Genomic DNA, 16,383 nt, shown 5'->3' on the forward strand with positions numbered 1-16,383 from the left:
GGTGACCATTAGCACAGGCTTAAACCTGCGTTTGCAGGTAACGGCCAGAGGGTGGCGGTCTTTCTACGTTCCCCATGCTGGTACTAGGGCAACAGGCCTTCTGGCCAGTGGTGTTCCTCGGTTATAAATTAGAGTGGAATGTGCCTGAAGAAACCCACAAATGCTGATGTCTCCTTACTTATGTTTGTCTTTTAAATTTACCTTATATTTATTATTGGAGCAATATTACATTGTGTACATGGAACAGTTCTTCTTGGTGCGTTCCTCTGTTGATGGACATTTTCATTGCTTCCAAATGTTGGCTATGGTCAATATGGCTGGAGTGCAGGATTGCCAGCCTGTGACGTTTTGATTCTCATTTTCTCAGGGGATAGGCCCAGCAGTGGGTATGACTGATTGACGGGTAGCTCAGTGTTTACCTTTTCAAGGCACTTCCATCGTGTTTTCATTAGTGGCTCTTACCACGTCCCCCTTAGGGCCGAGTGTACGCATTCCTCCACAGTCCCTTCAGCATTTATTTTTTGAAACATTTTTGCTGATGGCCATTCTGACTGCTGTGAGCTGATAGGTTTTTGTAATTTGGGTTTGCATGTCTTTAAAAATTCCTAAAATATATCATTTTCCCACACCTTTTTCTTTCCTCTTCTTTAAAGGAAAAGCTGTGAGTACCACATAGCTCTTGAAATTGTCTTCTTGGAAGGTTGCCCTCTTTTGAAATTTTTGCTCCATTTTTGATCCCAGGATTTATTTGGAGGGCAGGTGTCATTTACAGAATGGCAAGTTGGTGAATATTTAGTGACCTTTAGCAGTGGGTTGAAAGCTGCTGTTGTGGGAAATGGCCACAAGGAGGCAGCATTTCTCCATTCCCAAATCTGAGTACTAGGGCAGCAGAGCCTTTCTGGAAGTCGTGTTCCTAGGTTGTAAATTAGAATGGAATGTGCCAGGAGAAACCCCCATAAGTTTAGGTCTCATTACTTCTTGTTTTTGTTAATTTTTTTAATCGGGGTAAGGACTAGAATATTGTTTGTCCTAGGGGTACACAATCTGGTTCATTTGTACATTATATATGTCTACTCTACAGATCCTCTTCCCATGTAAAATATTACAGAGTGTTCTGTAGACCTCGCTTGCTATATGGTCGGTCGTTTTGAAATATGTATATAATATGTATTTGGATATGTATAGTAACACTAATCTCATTTATCCATTCCCCCCACCTTTCCTTTTAGATGAGCATAGTTGGTTTTCTAAGTCTGTGAGTGTCTTTCTCTGTGGAAATATGTTCATTTGTGTCAGTGATTAGATAACGCCTCTAAGGGATATCATAGGATATAGGTCTTTTGCTTTCCGACTTACCTCATGTTTTGTGATTATCTCCAGGCTCATCTCTGGTGCCTCAAAGAGCAGTGTTTCATTGTTTTCCATGGCTAATATTCCATTGTGTACATGGACTCCTTCTTCTTTATCCATTCACCTGTTGATGGACATTTTGGTTGCTTCCCATCTTGGCTATTTTGAATAAGGCTGCAGTGCAGCATTTGCAGCCTGTGTCTTTTCGATCCTGGTCTTCTCAGGTGAGAGGCCCAGTGGTGTGCCTGCTGGATTGAATGGTACCTCAGTTTTCACTTTTCAACGCATTTCCTTTCAGTAGTCATTATTGGCTGTTAACCACTTTCCATCCCACCAGCACCTAGAGGTTACACAGTTCTCTGCAACCCCGTCAGCATTTATTGTTGGTAGACTTTTTGCTGACGGTCAGTCGACAGGTGTGAGATGAAACCTTTTGGTTGATTAGATTGCATGAGTCTAATCATTCCTGAGGTTGAGCTTTTACCCATTTTCCTGTTTTTTTGTTTAAAGAGAGTGAGGAATACTTACCTCTGCATACTATCTTCTTGAAACATTCGCCTGTTTTGAATTTCTTTTGTCCATTCCCCACCTGAGCACAATTTTTGACGGCAGGTGTCCTTTACAGCCCTGAGCCCTTGTGAATTTTAAGTGACCAGTAGCTGTGGGTTTAAAGCTGCTCTTGCGGGAAACGGCCACAAGGGGGCAGCATTTCTCCTTTACCAAATCTGGTCACTAGGGCAACAGAGCCTTAATGGAAGTCGTGTTCTAGGTTGTAAATTACAATGGAATGTGCCGGGAAAAAGCCCTTTAAGTTTATGTGTCATTCCTTCTTGTTTGTATTTTTAACAAAATTTTTATTCTTTATCACAGCAAATTCGATTACAATGGTTTGTTTGGTCTAGGTGTGCAAGACGTGGTTCCTTCACACATATACATACATCTATTCTTCTTTGGAATCTTTTCCCGTGTAGGTTATGACACAATGTTGAGTAGTCTTCTCCTGGTATTCTGTAGGTCTTTGGTGATTATATATTTCACGTGTGTTTGTATATCTCTGTTCACCTCAATATGGTAATGTACCCAATCCTCACACCTTTCCATTTGGTGAACCTTAAGTTTTTGTACTGAATCTGTGATTGCCTTTCTCTGTGGAAGTATCTTCGTTTGTATCAATTTTTAGGTAACACCTCTATGTGGTATGATAGGATATGTGTCTTTCGCTTTCTCACTTACTCCAAGTTGCGTGATTACTTCTAGAGTCATCTATGGTGCTGCAAATGGCATTGTTTCATTTTATCGCTAGCTCATAATCCATCTGTACATGTAGCAGTTCTTCTTTGTCCACCCATCTGTCGGTGGACTTTTTGGTGACTTCCATATCTTGGCTATGGTAATACTGTGCAATGCAGATTTGCCTGCCTCTTTCTTTCCAATTCTGTCTTCTTAGGTTATAGGTCCAGGAATAAGCCTCTGGATCGTACGGTAGCTCAATGTTTACCTTTTAACGGCACCTCCACTCTGCTCTCATGAGTGGCTCTCTCCAGGTTACATCCCACTTAAAGTGGAGGGTTTGCATTTCTCCACAGCACCTTCAGCATTTATTCTTTGTGGTTTTTTACTGATGGTTATTCTGACTGGTGTGAGCTGATACATCTTTGTGGCTGAATTTGCATGTGTCTCATGATCCATTAAAACTGAGCTTTAAGGCAGGTCCTTTTCATTTTTCAGGCTGTGAGTACCGCTTAGTTCTTCAAAGTGTTTTCTTAAAGTATGTATGTCATAATTTTAAAATTTTTTGGCCATTACCTCCCTGAAGACATTTTGCGGTGACCATTAGCACAGGCTTAAACCTGCGTTTGCAGGTAACGGCCAGAGGGTGGCGGTCTTTCTACGTTCCCCATGCTGGTACTAGGGCAACAGGCCTTCTGGCCAGTGGTGTTCCTCGGTTATAAATTAGAGTGGAATGTGCCTGAAGAAACCCACAAATGCTGATGTCTCCTTACTTATGTTTGTCTTTTAAATTTACCTTATATTTATTATTGGAGCAATATTACATTGTGTACATGGAACAGTTCTTCTTGGTGCGTTCCTCTGTTGATGGACATTTTCATTGCTTCCAAATGTTGGCTATGGTCAATATGGCTGGAGTGCAGGATTGCCAGCCTGTGACGTTTTGATTCTCATTTTCTCAGGGGATATGCCCAGCAGTGGGTATGACTGATTGACGGGTAGCTCAGTGTTTACCTTTTCAAGGCACTTCCATCGTGTTTTCATTAGTGGCTCTTACCACGTCCCCCTTAGGGCCGAGTGTACGCATTCCTCCACAGTCCCTTCAGCATTTATTTTTTGAAACATTTTTGCTGATGGCCATTCTGACTGCTGTGAGCTGATAGGTTTTTGTAATTTGGGTTTGCATGTCTTTAAAAATTCCTAAAATATATCATTTTCCCACACCTTTTTCTTTCCTCTTCTTTAAAGGAAAAGCTGTGAGTACCACATAGCTCTTGAAATTGTCTTCTTGGAAGGTTGCCCTCTTTTGAAATTTTTGCTCCATTTTTGATCCCAGGATTTATTTGGAGGGCAGGTGTCATTTACAGAATGGCAAGTTGGTGAATATTTAGTGACCTTTAGCAGTGGGTTGAAAGCTGCTGTTGTGGGAAATGGCCACAAGGAGGCAGCATTTCTCCATTCCCAAATCTGAGTACTAGGGCAGCAGAGCCTTTCTGGAAGTCGTGTTCCTAGGTTGTAAATTAGAATGGAATGTGCCAGGAGAAACCCCCATAAGTTTAGGTCTCATTACTTCTTGTTTTTGTTAATTTTTTTAATCGGGGTAAGGACTAGAATATTGTTTGTCCTAGGGGTACACAATCTGGTTCATTTGTACATTATATATGTCTACTCTACAGATCCTCTTCCCATGTAAAATATTACAGAGTGTTCTGTAGACCTCGCTTGCTATATGGTCGGTCGTTTTGAAATATGTATATAATATGTATTTGGATATGTATAGTAACACTAATCTCATTTATCCATTCCCCCCACCTTTCCTTTTAGATGAGCATAGTTGGTTTTCTAAGTCTGTGAGTGTCTTTCTCTGTGGAAATATGTTCATTTGTGTCAGTGATTAGATAACGCCTCTAAGGGATATCATAGGATATAGGTCTTTTGCTTTCCGACTTACCTCATGTTTTGTGATTATCTCCAGGCTCATCTCTGGTGCCTCAAAGAACAGTGTTTCATTGTTTTCCATGGCTAATATTCCATTGTGTACATGGACTCCTTCTTCTTTATCCATTCACCTGTTGATGGACATTTTGGTTGCTTCCCATCTTGGCTATTTTGAATAAGGCTGCAGTGCAGCATTTGCAGCCTGTGTCTTTTCGATCCTGGTCTTCTCAGGTGAGAGGCCCAGTGGTGTGCCTGCTGGATTGAATGGTACCTCAGTTTTCACTTTTCAACGCATTTCCTTTCAGTAGTCATTATTGGCTGTTAACCACTTTCCATCCCACCAGCACCTAGAGGTTACACAGTTCTCTGCAACCCCGTCAGCATTTATTGTTGGTAGACTTTTTGCTGACGGTCAGTCGACAGGTGTGAGATGAAACCTTTTGGTTGATTAGATTGCATGAGTCTAATCATTCCTGAGGTTGAGCTTTTACCCATTTTCCTGTTTTTTTGTTTAAAGAGAGTGAGGAATACTTACCTCTGCATACTATCTTCTTGAAACATTCGCCTGTTTTGAATTTCTTTTGTCCATTCCCCACCTGAGCACAATTTTTGACGGCAGGTGTCCTTTACAGCCCTGAGCCCTTGTGAATTTTAAGTGACCAGTAGCTGTGGGTTTAAAGCTGCTCTTGCGGGAAACGGCCACAAGGGGGCAGCATTTCTCCTTTACCAAATCTGGTCACTAAGGCAACAGAGCCTTAATGGAAGTCGTGTTCTAGGTTGTAAATTACAATGGAATGTGCCGGGAAAAAGCCCTTTAAGTGTATGTGTCATTCCTTCTTGTTTGTATTTTTAACAATATTTTTATTCTTTATCACAGCAAATTCGATTACAATGGTTTGTTTGGTCTAGGTGTGCAAGACGTGGTTCCTTCACACATATACATATATCTATTCTTCTTTGGAATCTTTTCCCGTGTAGGTTATGACACAATGTTGAGTAGTCTTCTCTTGGTATTCTGTAGGTCTTTGGTGATTATATATTTCACGTGTGTTTGTATATCTCTGTTCACCTCAATATGGTAATGTACCCAATCCTCACACCTTTCCATTTGGTGAACCTTAAGTTTTTGTACTGAATCTGTGATTGCCTTTCTCTGTGGAAGTATCTTCGTTTGTATCAATTTTTAGGTAACACCTCTATATGGTATGATAGGATATGGGTCTTTCGTTTTCTCACTTACTCCAAGTTGCGTGATTACTTCTAGAGTCATCTATGGTGCTGCAAATGGCATTGCTTCATTTTATCGCTAGCTCATAATCCATCTGTACATGTAGCAGTTCTTCTTTGTCCACCCATCTGTCGGTGGACTTTTTGGTGACTTCCATATCTTGGCTATGGTAATACTGTGCAATGCAGATTTGCCTGCCTCTTTCTTTCCAATTCTGTCTTCTTAGGTTATAGGTCCAGGAATAAGCCTCTGGATCGTACGGTAGCTCAATGTTTACCTTTTAACGGCACCTCCACTCTGCTCTCATGAGTGGCTCTCTCCAGGTTACATCCCACTTAAAGTGGAGGGTTTGCATTTCTCCACAGCACCTTCAGCATTTATTCTTTGTGGTTTTTTACTGATGGTTATTCTGACTGGTGTGAGCTGATACGTCTTTGTGGCTGAATTTGCATGTGTCTCATGATCCATTAAAACTGAGCTTTAAGGCAGGTCCTTTTCATTTTTCAGGCTGTGAGTACCGCTTAGTTCTTCAAAGTGTTTTCTTAAAGTATGTATGTCATAATTTTAAAATTTTTTGGCCATTACCTCCCTGAAGACATTTTGCGGTGACCATTAGCACAGGCTTAAACCTGCGTTTGCAGGTAACGGCCAGAGGGTGGCGGTCTTTCTACGTTCCCCATGCTGGTACTAGGGCAACAGGCCTTCCGGCCAGTGGTGTTCCTCGGTTATAAATTAGAGTGGAATGTGCCTGAAGAAACCCACAAATGCTGATGTCTCCTTACTTATGTTTGTCTTTTAAATTTACCTTATATTTATTATTGGAGCAATATTACATTGTGTACATGGAAGAGTTCTTCTTGGTGCGTTCCTCTGTTGATGGACATTTTCATTGCTTCCAAATGTTGGCTATGGTCAATATGGCTGGAGTGCAGGATTGCCAGCCTGTGACGTTTTGATTCTCATTTTCTCAGGGGATAGGCCCAGCAGTGGGTATGACTGATTGACGGGTAGCTCAGTGTTTACCTTTTCAAGGCACTTCCATTGTGTTTTCATTAGTGGCTCTTACCACGTCCCCCTTAGGGCCGAGTGTACGCATTCCTCCACAGTCCATTCAGCATTTATTTTTTGAAACATTTTTGCTGATGGCCATTCTGACTGCTGTGAGCTGATAGGTTTTTGTAATTTGGGTTTGCATGTCTTTAAAAATTCCTAAAATATATCATTTTCCCACACCTTTTTCTTTCCTCTTCTTTAAAGGAAAAGCTGTGAGTACCACATAGCTCTTGAAATTGTCTTCTTGGAAGGTTGCCCTCTTTTGAAATTTTTGCTCCATTTTTGATCCCAGGATTTATTTGGAGGGCAGGTGTCATTTACAGAATGGCAAGTTGGTGAATATTTAGTGACCTTTAGCAGTGGGTTGAAAGCTGCTGTTGTGGGAAATGGCCACAAGGAGGCAGCATTTCTCCATTCCCAAATCTGAGTACTAGGGCAGCAGAGCCTTTCTGGAAGTCGTGTTCCTAGGTTGTAAACTAGAATGGAATGTGCCAGGAGAAACCCCCATAAGTTTAGGTCTCATTACTTCTTGTTTTTGTTAATTTTTTTAATCGGGGTAAGGACTAGAATATTGTTTGTCCTAGGGGTACACAATCTGGTTCATTTGTACATTATATATGTCTACTCTACAGATCCTCTTCCCATGTAAAATATTACAGAGTGTTCTGTAGACCTCCCTTGCTATATGGTCGGTCGTTTTGAAATATGTATATAATATGTATTTGGATATGTATAGTAACACTAATCTCATTTATCCATTCCCCCCACCTTTCCTTTTAGATGAGCATAGTTGGTTTTCTAAGTCTGTGAGTGTCTTTCTCTGTGGAAATATGTTCATTTGTGTCAGTGATTAGATAACGCCTCTAAGGGATATCATAGGATATAGGTCTTTTGCTTTCCGACTTACCTCATGTTTTGTGATTATCTCCAGGCTCATCTCTGGTGCCTCAAAGAGCAGTGTTTCATTGTTTTCCATGGCTAATATTCCATTGTGTACATGGACTCCTTCTTCTTTATCCATTCACCTGTTGATGGACATTTTGGTTGCTTCGCATCTTGGCTATTTTGAATAAGGCTGCAGTGCAGCATTTGCAGCCTGTGTCTTTTCGATCCTGGTCTTCTCAGGTGAGAGGCCCAGTGGTTTGCCTGCTGGATTGAATGGTACCTCAGTTTTCACTTTTCAACGCAGTTCCTTTCGGTGGTCATTATTGGCTGTTAACCACTTTCCATCCCACCAGCACCTAGAGGTTACACAGTTCTCTACAACCCCGTCAGCATTTATTGTTGGTAGACTTTTTGCTGACGGTCAGTCGACAGGTGTGAGTTGGAACCTTTTGGTTGATTAGATTGCATGAGTCTAATAATTCCTGAGGTTGAGCTTTTACCCATTTTCCTGTTTTTTTGTTTAAAGAGAGTGAGGAATACTTACCTCTGCATACTATCTTCTTGAAACATTCGCCTGTTTTGAATTTCTTTTGTCCATTCCCCACCTGAGCACAATTTTTGACGGCAGGTGTCCTTTACAGCCCTGAGCCCTTGTGAATTTTAAGTGACCAGTAGCTGTGGGTTTAAAGCTGCTCTTGCGGGAAACGGCCACAAGGGGGCAGCATTTCTCCTTTACCAAATCTGGTCACTAGGGCAACAGAGCCTTAATGGAAGTCGTGTTCTAGGTTGTAAATTACAATGGAATGTGCCGGGAAAAAGCCCTTTAAGTTTATGTGTCATTCCTTCTTGTTTGTATTTTTAACAAAATTTTTATTCTTTATCACAGCAAATTCGATTACAATGGTTTGTTTGGTCTAGGTGTGCAAGACGAGGTTCCTTCACACATATACATATATCTATTCTTCTTTGGAATCTTTTCCCGTGTAGGTTATGACACAATGTTGAGTAGTCTTCTCTTGGTATTCTGTAGGTCTTTGGTGATTATATATTTCACGTGTGTTTGTATATCTCTGTTCACCTCAATATGGTAATGTACCCAATCCTCACACGTTTCCATTTGGTGAACCTTAAGTTTTTGTACTGAATCTGTGATTGCCTTTCTCTGTGGAAGTATCTTCGTTTGTATCAATTTTTAGGTAACACCTCTATGTGGTATGATAGGATATGTGTCTTTCGCTTTCTCACTTACTCCAAGTTGCGTGATTACTTCTAGAGTCATCTATGGTGCTGCAAATGGCATTGTTTCATTTTATCGCTAGCTCATAATCCATCTGTACATGTAGCAGATCTTCTTTGTCCACCCATCTGTCGGTGGACTTTTTGGTGACTTCCATATCTTGGCTATGGTAATACTGTGCAATGCAGATTTGCCTGCCTCTTTCTTTCCAATTCTGTCTTCTTAGGTTATAGGTCCAGGAATAAGCCTCTGGATCGTACGGTAGCTCAATGTTTACCTTTTAACGGCACCTCCACTCTGCTCTCATGAGTGGCTCTCTCCAGGTTACATCCCACTTAAAGTGGAGGGTTTGCATTTCTCCACAGCACCTTCAGCATTTATTCTTTGTGGTTTTTTACTGATGGTTATTCTGACTGGTGTGAGCTGATACGTCTTTGTGGCTGAATTTGCATGTGTCTCATGATCCATTAAAACTGAGCTTTAAGGCAGGTCCTTTTCATTTTTCAGGCTGTGAGTACCGCTTAGTTCTTCAAAGTGTTTTCTTAAAGTATGTATGTCATAATTTTAAAATTTTTTGGCCATTACCTCCCTGAAGACATTTTGCGGTGACCATTAGCACAGGCTTAAACCTGCGTTTGCAGGTAACGGCCAGAGGGTGGCGGTCTTTCTACGTTCCCCATGCTGGTACTAGGGCAACAGGCCTTCCGGCCAGTGGTGTTCCTCGGTTATAAATTAGAGTGGAATGTGCCTGAAGAAACCCACAAATGCTGATGTCTCCTTACTTATGTTTGTCTTTTAAATTTACCTTATATTTATTATTGGAGCAATATTACATTGTGTACATGGAAGAGTTCTTCTTGGTGCGTTCCTCTGTTGATGGACATTTTCATTGCTTCCAAATGTTGGCTATGGTCAATATGGCTGGAGTGCAGGATTGCCAGCCTGTGACGTTTTGATTCTCATTTTCTCAGGGGATAGGCCCAGCAGTGGGTATGACTGATTGACGGGTAGCTCAGTGTTTACCTTTTCAAGGCACTTCCATTGTGTTTTCATTAGTGGCTCTTACCACGTCCCCCTTAAGGCCGAGTGTACGCATTCATCCACAGTCCCTTCAGCATTTATTTTTTGAAACATTTTTGCTGATGGCCATTCTGACTGCTGTGAGCTGATAGGTTTTTGTAATTTGGGTTTGCATGTCTTTAAAAATTCCTAAAATATATCATTTTCCCACACCTTTTTCTTTCCTCTTCTTTAAAGGAAAAGCTGTGAGTACCACATAGCTCTTGAAATTGTCTTCTTGGAAGGTTGCCCTCTTTTGAAATTTTTGCTCCATTTTTGATCCCAGGATTTATTTGGAGGGCAGGTGTCATTTACAGAATGGCAAGTTGGTGAATATTTAGTGACCTTTAGCAGTGGGTTGAAAGCTGCTGTTGTGGGAAATGGCCACAAGGAGGCAGCATTTCTCCATTCCCAAATCTGAGTACTAGGGCAGCAGAGCCTTTCTGGAAGTCGTGTTCCTAGGTTGTAAACTAGAATGGAATGTGCCAGGAGAAACCCCCATAAGTTTAGGTCTCATTACTTCTTGTTTTTGTTAATTTTTTTAATCGGGGTAAGGACTAGAATATTGTTTGTCCTAGGGGTACACAATCTGGTTCATTTGTACATTATATATGTCTACTCTACAGATCCTCTTCCCATGTAAAATATTACAGAGTGTTCTGTAGACCTCCCTTGCTATATGGTCGGTCGTTTTGAAATATGTATATAATATGTATTTGGATATGTATAGTAACACTAATCTCATTTATCCATTCCCCCCACCTTTCCTTTTAGATGAGCATAGTTGGTTTTCTAAGTCTGTGAGTGTCTTTCTCTGTGGAAATATGTTCATTTGTGTCAGTGATTAGATAACGCCTCTAAGGGATATCATAGGATATAGGTCTTTTGCTTTCTGACTTACCTCATGTTTTGTGATTATCTCCAGGCTCATCTCTGGTGCCTCAAAGAGCAGTGTTTCATTGTTTTCCATGGCTAATATTCCATTGTGTACATGGACTCCTTCTTCTTTATCCATTCACCTGTTGATGGACATTTTGGTTGCTTCGCATCTTGGCTATTTTGAATAAGGCTGCAGTGCAGCATTTGCAGCCTGTGTCTTTTCGATCCTGGTCTTCTCAGGTGAGAGGCCCAGTGGTTTGCCTGCTGGATTGAATGGTACCTCAGTTTTCACTTTTCAACGCAGTTCCTTTCGGTGGTCATTATTGGCTGTTAACCACTTTCCATCCCACCAGCACCTAGAGGTTACACAGTTCTCTACAACCCCATCAGCATTTATTGTTGGTAGACTTTTTGCTGACGGTCAGTCGACAGGTGTGAGTTGGAACCTTTTGGTTGATTAGATTGCATGAGTCTAATAATTCCTGAGGTTGAGCTTTTACCCATTTTCCTGTTTTTTTGTTTAAAGAGAGTGAGGAATACTTACCTCTGCATACTATCTTCTTGAAACATTCGCCTGTTTTGAATTTCTTTTGTCCATTCCCCACCTGAGCACAATTTTTGACGGCAGCTGTCCTTTACAGCCCTGAGCCCTTGTGAATTTTAAGTGACCAGTAGCTGTGGGTTTAAAGCTGCTCTTGCGGGAAACGGCCACAAGGGGGCAGCATTTCTCCTTTACCAAATCTGGTCACTAGGGCAACAGAGCCTTAATGGAAGTCGTGTTCTAGGTTGTAAATTACAATGGAATGTGCCGGGAAAAAGCCCTTTAAGTTTATGTGTCATTCCTTCTTGTTTGTATTTTTAACAAAATTTTTATTCTTTATCACAGCAAATTCGATTACAATGGTTTGTTTGGTCTAGGTGTGCAAGACGAGGTTCCTTCACACATATACATATATCTATTCTTCTTTGGAATCTTTTCCCGTGTAGGTTATGACACAATGTTGAGTAGTCTTCTCTTGGTATTCTGTAGGTCTTTGGTGATTATATATTTCACGTGTGTTTGTATATCTCTGTTCACCTCAATATGGTAATGTACCCAATCCTCACACGTTTCCATTTGGTGAACCTTAAGTTTTTGTACTGAATCTGTGATTGCCTTTCTCTGTGGAAGTATCTTCGTTTGTGTCAATTTTTAGGTAACACCTCTATGTGGTATGATAGGATATGTGTCTTTCGCTTTCTCACTTACTCCAAGTTGCGTGATTACTTCTAGAGTCATCTATGGTGCTGCAAATGGCATTGTTTCATTTTATCGCTAGCTCATAATCCATCTGTACATGTAGCAGATCTTCTTTGTCCACCCATCTGTCGGTGGACTTTTTGGTGACTTCCATATCTTGGCTATGGTAATACTGTGCAATGCAGATTTGCCTGCCTCTTTCTTTCCAATTCTGTCTTCTTAGGTTATAGGTCCAGGAATAAGCCTCTGGATCGTACGGTAGCTCAATGTTTACCTTTTAACGGCACCTCCACTCTGCTCTCATGAGTGGCTCTCTCCAGGTTACATCCCACTTAAAGTGGAGGGTTTGCATTTCTCCACAGCACCTTCAGCATTTATTCTTTGTGGTTTTTTACTGATGGTTATTCTGACTGGTGTGAGCTGATACGTCTTTGTGGCTGAATTTGCATGTGTCTCATGATCCATTAAAACTGAGCTTTAAGGCAGGTCCTTTTCATTTTTCAGGCTGTGAGTACAGCTTAGTTCTTCAAAGTGTTTTCTTAAAGTATGTATGTCATAATTTTAAAATTTTTTCGCCATTACCTCCCTGAAGACATTTTGCGGTGACCATTAGCACAGGCTTAAACCTGCGTTTGCAGGTAACGGCCAGAGGGTGGCAGTCTTTCTACGTTCCCCATGCTGGTACTAGGGCAACAGGCCTTCCGGCCAGTGGTGTTCCTCGGTTATAAATTAGAGTGGATTGTGCCTGAAGAAACCCACAAATGCTGATGTCTCCTTACTTATGTTTGTCTTTTAAATTTACCTTATATTTATTATTGGAGCAATATTACATTGTGTACATGGAAGAGTTCTTCTTGGTGCGTTCCTCTGTTGATGGACATTTTCATTGCTTCCAAATGTTGGCTATGGTCAATATGGCTGGAGTGCAGGATTGCCAGCCTGTGACGTTTTGATTCTCATTTTCTCAGGGGATAGGCCCAGCAGTGGGTATGACTGATTGACGGGTAGCTCAGTGTTTACCTTTTCAAGGCACTTCCATTGTGTTTTCATTAGTGGCTCTTACCACGTCCCCCTTAGGGCCGAGTGTACGCATTCCTCCACAGTCCCTTCAGCATTTATTTTTTGAAACATTTTTGCTGATGGCCATTCTGACTGATGTGAGCTGATAGGTTTTTGTAATTTGGGTTTGCATGTCTTTAAAAATTCCTAAAATATATCATTTTCCCACACCTTTTTCTTTCCTCTTCTTTAAAGGAAAAGCTGTGAGTACCACATAGCTCTTGAAATTGTCTTCTTGGAAGGTTGCCCTCTTTTGAAATTTTTGCTCCATTTTTGATCCCAGGATTTATTTGGAGGGCAGGTGTCATTTACAGAATGGCAAGTTGGTGAATATTTAGTGACCTTTAGCAGTGGGTTGAAAGCTGCTGTTGTGGGAAATGGCCACAAGGAGGCAGCATTTCTCCATTCCCAAATCTGAGTACTAGGGCAGCAGAGCCTTTCTGGAAGTCGTGTTCCTAGGTTGTAAATTAGAATGGAATGTGCCAGGAGAAACCCCCATAAGTTTAGGTCTCATTACTTCTTGTTTTTGTTATTTTTTTTAATCGGGGTAAGGACTAGAATATTGTTTGTCCTAGGGGTACACAATCTGGTTCATTTGTACATTATATATGTCTACTCTACAGATCCTCTTCCCATGTAAAATATTACAGAGTGTTCTGTAGACCTCGCTTGCTATATGGTCGGTCGTTTTGAAATATGTATATAATATGTATTTGGATATGTATAGTAACACTAATCTCATTTATCCATTCCCCCCACCTTTCCTTTTAGATGAGCATAGTTGGTTTTCTAAGTCTGTGAGTGTCTTTCTCTGTGGAAATATGTTCATTTGTGTCAGTGATTAGATAACGCCTCTAAGGGATATCATAGGATATAGGTCTTTTGCTTTCCGACTTACCTCATGTTTTGTGATTATCTCCAGGCTCATCTCTGGTGCCTCAAAGAGCAGTGTTTCATTGTTTTCCATGGCTAATATTCCATTGTGTACATGGACTCCTTCTTCTTTATCCATTCACCTGTTGATGGACATTTTGGTTGCTTCCCATCTTGGCTATTTTGAATAAGGCTGCAGTGCAGCATTTGCAGCCTGTGTCTTTTCGATCCTGGTCTTCTCAGGTGAGAGGCCCAGTGGTGTGCCTGCTGGATTGAATGGTACCTCAGTTTTCACTTTTCAACGCAGTTCCTTTCGGTGGTCATTATTGGCTGTTAACCACTTTCCATCCCACCAGCACCTAGAGGTTACACAGTTCTCTACAACCCCGTCAGCATTTATTGTTGGTAGACTTTTTGCTGACGGTCAGTCGACAGGTGTGAGTTGGAACCTTTTGGTTGATTAGATTGCATGAGTCTAATAATTCCTGAGGTTGAGCTTTTACCCATTTTCCTGTTTTTTTGTTTAAAGAGAGTGAGGAATACTTACCTCTGCATACTATCTTCTTGAAACATTCGCCTGTTTTGAATTTCTTTTGTCCATTCCCCACCTGAGCACAATTTTTGACGGCAGGTGTCCTTTACAGCCCTGAGCCCTTGTGAATTTTAAGTGACCAGTAGCTGTGGGTTTAAAGCTGCTCTTACGGGAAACGGCCACAAGGGGGCAGCATTTCTCCTTTACCAAATCTGGTCACTAGGGCAACAGAGCCTTAATGGAAGTCGTGTTCTAGGTTGTAAATTACAATGGAATGTGCCGGGAAAAAGCCCTTTAAGTTTATGTGTCATTCCTTCTTGTTTGTATTTTTAACAAAATTTTTATTCTTTATCACAGCAAATTCGATTACAATGGTTTGTTTGGTCTAGGTGTGCAAGACGTGGTTCCTTCACACATATACATATATCTATTCTTCTTTGGAATCTTTTCCCGTGTAGGTTATGACACAATGTTGAGTAGTCTTCTCTTGGTATTCTGTAGGTCTTTGGTGATTATATATTTCACGTGTGTTTGTATATCTCTGTTCACCTCAATATGGTAATGTACCCAATCCTCACACGTTTCCATTTGGTGAACCTTAAGTTTTTGTACTGAATCTGTGATTGCCTTTCTCTGTGGAAGTATCTTCGTTTGTATCAATTTTTAGGTAACACCTCTATGTGGTATGATAGGATATGGGTCTTTCGTTTTCTCACTTACTCCAAGTTGCGTGATTACTTCTAGAGTCATCTATGGTGCTGCAAATGGCATTGCTTCATTTTATCGCTAGCTCATAATCCATCTGTACATGTAGCAGTTCTTCTTTGTCCACCCATCTGTCGGTGGACTTTTTGGTGACTTCCATATCTTGGCTATGGTAATACTGTGCAATGCAGATTTGCCTGCCTCTTTCTTTCCAATTCTGTCTTCTTAGGTTATAGGTCCAGGAATAAGCCTCTGGATCGTACGGTAGCTCAATGTTTACCTTTTAACGGCACCTCCACTCTGCTCTCATGAGTGGCTCTCTCCAGGTTACATCCCACTTAAAGTGGAGGGTTTGCATTTCTCCACAGCACCTTCAGCATTTATTCTTTGTGGTTTTTTACTGATGGTTATTCTGACTGGTGTGAGCTGATACGTCTTTGTGGCTGAATTTGCATGTGTCTCATGATCCATTAAAACTGAGCTTTAAGGCAGGTCCTTTTCATTTTTCAGGCTGTGAGTACCGCTTAGTTCTTCAAAGTGTTTTCTTAAAGTATGTATGTCATAATTTTAAAATTTTTTCGCCATTACCTCCCTGAAGACATTTTGCGGTGACCATTAGCACAGGCTTAAACCTGCGTTTGCAGGTAACGGCCAGAGGGTGGCGGTCTTTCTACGTTCCCCGTGCTGGTACTAGGGCAACAGGCCTTCCGGCCAGTGGTGTTCCTCGGTTATAAATTAGAGTGGAATGTGCCTGAAGAAACCCACAAATGCTGATGTCTCCTTACTTATGTTTGTCTTTTAAATTTACCTTATATTTATTATTGGAGCAATATTACATTGTGTACATGGAAGAGTTCTTCTTGGTGCGTTCCTCTGTTGATGGACATTTTCATTGCTTCCAAATGTTGGCTATGGTCAATATGGCTGGAGTGCAGGATTGCCAGCCTGTGACGTTTTGATTCTCATTTTCTCAGGGGATAGGCCCAGCAGTGGGTATGACTGATTGACGGGTAGCTCAGTGTTTACCTTTTCAAGGCACTTCCATTGTGTTTTCATTAGTGGCTCTTACCACGTCCCCCTTAGGGCCGAGTGTACGCATTCCTCCACAGTCCCTT

Source organism: Eschrichtius robustus, chromosome 5 (genome assembly GCF_028021215.1).
Source record: "Eschrichtius robustus isolate mEscRob2 chromosome 5, mEscRob2.pri, whole genome shotgun sequence".
Taxonomy (NCBI): domain Eukaryota; kingdom Metazoa; phylum Chordata; class Mammalia; order Artiodactyla; family Eschrichtiidae; genus Eschrichtius; species Eschrichtius robustus.